Here is a 4,299-nt window from a genome sequence, read left to right on the forward strand (position 1 = left end):
ACCAGGGCCACCCAGGCTTGTCCAGGTGTGCTTGGTAGAAGGCAGTGAGGAGGTTGGGATCAAGGATAAAGGAGCAGGGAATCTGGGACTGCTCCTCTGGACCATAACCCTCCCAGTCCACCAGGTATTGGAAACCCTGGCCCCTAGGGCAGACAATCAGGATCTGCCAGACGGTGTAGGCCGGACCACCCTCCACCTCAAGGGCCGGTGGAGGACAGATGGGACTGGAGGAGATGGGCTTGATCTGTGAAACATGAAAAATAGGGTGAATATGGAGGGAGGCTGGGAGTTTGAGTTTGACGGCAGTGGGATGTATAACTTCCTGGATGGTAAAAGGCCCTAGGAACCGAGGTGATAGCTTGGGGCATGCCCCTTTGATAGGTATGTGGGCGGAGGAGAGCCACACCTGTTGCCCAACCTGGAAGGTCGGAGCGGCCCGACAGCGGCGAACCGCAAGCCGTTTATTATGTTCGGCCGTGTGTAGCAGGGCGGCCCTGGTCTCAACCCAGACAGCCTGACAATGGGAGATGTGAGCTTGGACTGAGGGGACAGCAATATCGGTTTCAGTAGAGGACAGAAGGGGAGGCTGATAACCAAGGGATGCCTGGAAGTGAGAGATACCAGTGGCGGACCTAGAGAGAGTGTTATGGGCATATTCCACCCAGGGCGACAACCGGCTCCAGTCCTCAGGGGAGGAACTGGTTACACAGCGGAGTGCATTTTCCAGCTCCTGGGGTAACTGTTCAGCTTGGCCATTGGTTTGGGGATGATGGCCAAAGGAATAACAGGGACGGGCTCCGATGGCAGTGCAAAAAGCAGACCAGACATGTGAGGTGAATTGTGGACGGTGGTCAGAAATGATGGTGGTGGGGGTGCCGTGAATGCAAAAAACGTGCTGAACCAGGAGCTGGGCGGTGTCAAGTGCAGTGGGTAGGTGAGGCAGAGCAAGAAAATGGGCGGTTTTAGAAAAACGGTCAATGATAGTGAGAATGACAGTGTTGCCCTGGGAGGCAGTGATGAAGTCTGGGGCTATATGAGACCAAGGCCAGCTAGGCGTGGTCAGTGGCCAAAGAAGACCTGCAGGGAATTGATGAGGGGCTTGGATTCCGTACAGGGAGCACAGGCAGCTACATACTCCCTGGCGTCTTTCTCTAGGGTGGGCCACCAGAAGTAGCGTTTCAGGAGTGTGATGGTTCGTTGTACCCCCGGATGGCATGCTAGCTGAGAGGCATGGGCCCAGTCGAGGGTCTGGGCCCTAGCAGCCTGGGGGACATATCATCTAGCTGGTGGTCCCACCCCAGGATCGGGTTCCTGTTGTTGAGCCTCCCGTATGGTATCCTCAATCTCCCACGTAACAGAGGCTACCATACAGGAGGCGGGCAGAATGGTTTCGGGAGTCTCGTTTGTGGCCAAGATGTTGTGTTGTCGGGAGAGGGCATCCGGCTTGAGATTTCAGGACCACGGCCAATAAGAAAGGGTAAACCAGAACTGATCAAAGAACAAGGCCCACCTCGCTTGTCGGGGGTTCAGTCTTTTGGCTGACTGGAGGTAGGCCAAGTTCTTATGATCGGTGCAGACTAAAAATGGTAGGTCGGCACCCTCGAGGAGGTTGCACCATTCTTCCAGGGCTAGTTTCATGGCTAACAGTTCTTTGTTACCCACATCATAGTTGCATTCGGGCGGGGTCAACCGGCGGGAAAAATAAGCACAGGGGTGCAAGGCGTGGTCTTCCTTGGACCGCTGAGAAAGGACCGCTCCTACCCCAGTGTCGGATGTGTCCACCTCGACCACGAACTGTCATGAAGGGTCAAGTTGGAGGAGTACGGGGGCTGAGATGAACTGGTGTTTGAGTTCTTGGAAGGCCTGCTCCGCTGTCCTGGACCATGCAAACTTCACCTTGGTGGAAGTGAGCTGCGTAAGGGGAGCAGGCACTGTGCTGTAGTTTTTAATAAAGTGGCAGTAGAAGTTTGCAAAGCCCAGGAAGGGTTGCAGGTCCTTCAGACAGGTGGGAGTGGGCCAATTGGTGACAACAGAAATTTTGGATGGGTCGGCGTGGAGTTTTCCCTGTTCAATGATGAACCCCAGGAATGGCACAGAGGGGGAGTGGAAGACACACTTCTCAGCTTTTACATACAGGCGGGTTTTCCTGGGGCCCAGGAGTCGAAGAAGAACTTGACGAACGTGCTGGATGTGCTCTGTGAGGAAGGAAAAGTAAATGAGAATATCATCTAAGTAAACAAAAACAAAACGGCCTAGGAAGTCACGGAGAATATCGTTAATCAACCCCTGGAAAACCGCCGGGGCATTGGTGAGGCCGAAAGGCATCACCAGGTATTCGAAGTGCCCAAGCGAGGTCTTGAAGGCAGTCTTCCACTCATCGCCCTCTTGGATATGTACAAGGTGGTAGGCACTCCTGAGGTCCAGCTTCGTGAAGACTGCCGTGCCCTGGAGAGATTCAAAAGCAGAGGAGAGGAAAGGTAACGGGTATTTGTTTTTGACAGTAATGGCATTAAGACCACGGTAATCAATGCAAGGACGGAGGCCACTGTCCTTCTTCCCCACAAAAAAGAACTTTGCACCCAGGGGTGAGGAAGAAGGACGGATCATGCCTGCACATTGGGTGGTTTCAATATACTCCTCCAGAGCCTGTCTTTCGGGTTTAGAGAAGTGGAAGAGGTGACTGTTGGGCAAGGTGGCTCCCGGGTACAGGTTGATGACACAGTCATATGGACTATGAGGAGGAAGTGAGTCAGTGGCTAATTGTTTGCTAAACACTTGTTGCAAGTCATGATAGTCCGGGGAAACGGAGGACAGATCAGGCGGCTCTGGAGGTGAAGAAGAAGATGGAGTGGTTGATTGTCCAGCCAGGAGACAGGTAGATGCACAGGTGGGGCTCCATTGAGTGATGGTGCCAGTGGTCCAGTCCACAGTGGGGTTGTGTTGGACCAGCCAGGAGTGACTCAAAACTAGTGGTGTATCCGGGATGGAGAAGATATTGAACCAGACGTCCTCATGGTGGTTGCTGGCAACGGTGAGATGAAGAGGTGGAGTCTGATGAGTGATGTGGGCTAACAGCCAGCTGTCGATGGCCCGGGTCTCTATGGCATGGGGTAGTAGCTCAGGGGTAAGGCCTAGTTGCTCCACCAAGACCGGGTCCATAAGGTCGCCCCCGGCTCCGGAATCGAGCAGCAGCAGCAGACATAAATTCAGTTTTTAAAGCAGACACACGCTTGTGTGACATCACATGATGATCAGATGTTGCTTTAAGACATCATATATTTAACTAATCTCCTTCAGTTTTATTATTGGTGGATTCAAGTAATATAAATCATTAACACTTTCACACTCTGTCAGGTTTGCTTGGTTGCACCTGCCTCTCTCACCTCCCTCTCTTTGTTTTTCAGGTCCCTGATCACGTCACCTTGCACACCTGCCACTCGTTTCCCTAACAGGCACCAGCTGTTTTCGCTCAGTCTTTCACCTTATTTATACCCAATTCACTTTCCACTTCCTTGCCATTTTGTCATGTTTTCAGGCCAACAACCAGCGCCATTCTCCTACTCCTTCTCATAGTCTTGTTACCATTGGTTTTTGTTCTTTTAGTCTGTTTACCCTGCCTTGTTCCTTGACCATCCTCCACAGACTATTTTCCTCTGGACCATTACTCCACTCCACCCTTCCAGCCTCCACCAGCCAGGTCGGTACACAGTCATCAGAGTCCATATACCACCCACGGGCCAGACCGGGAGTGACCCTAGCATCCGTAGCTCAGCCTATCTCATCATATCTATCCTTCATCTGTTAGTCTCTGCTAGCCGATCAGCACCTGGTCCTCCATTTCCTAGTTGTTTCTTTATCACGTCACTGATATATATTGTACAGCAAAAAATAAATTCTGCTTGCACTGAAGTCAGCCCTCTGGGTCTGCTAATTTCTTCACTCACTCACCCTCCAATGAGTGAGTGGCTCTAGCACACTCTGAATAATACAGATTAAAGTGTCACATTGCCCAAAAATTCCACAAATGTTAAACCAGGTTTGTTCTCATTAAATCTTTCAAAAAAACATAACAAAATCACAACATAAAAAATTGAGAAAAAGCTAATGGGCTCTAATTTACAGAAACCTACTGCTCACATACAGGAGACAGCACACAGTTTGTGGGGTGAAGGGCTGATGGATAAGCAAGCATGTGGTGTCAGATCCAATTCATCCTCTGAAATTCCCGGTGGAGGAGTGAAACGGAAGTGCTGCAGGAGGGTGGTGAAGAAGATGAAGAGCTCCATCCTGGCCAGACCC

At 51.4% G+C, this 4,299-nt stretch overlaps 1 protein-coding gene across 1 annotated transcript in view; it reads right to left on the bottom strand.

Moving 5' to 3' along the window:
* Positions 1–4,299, bottom strand: part of LOC109953345 (cytochrome P450 2K1-like) — a 21,163-nt gene that overhangs the window by 10,130 nt on the left and 6,734 nt on the right.

Source organism: Monopterus albus, unplaced genomic scaffold (assembly GCF_001952655.1).
Source record: "Monopterus albus unplaced genomic scaffold, M_albus_1.0 scaffold633.1, whole genome shotgun sequence".
NCBI lineage: Eukaryota > Metazoa > Chordata > Actinopteri > Synbranchiformes > Synbranchidae > Monopterus > Monopterus albus.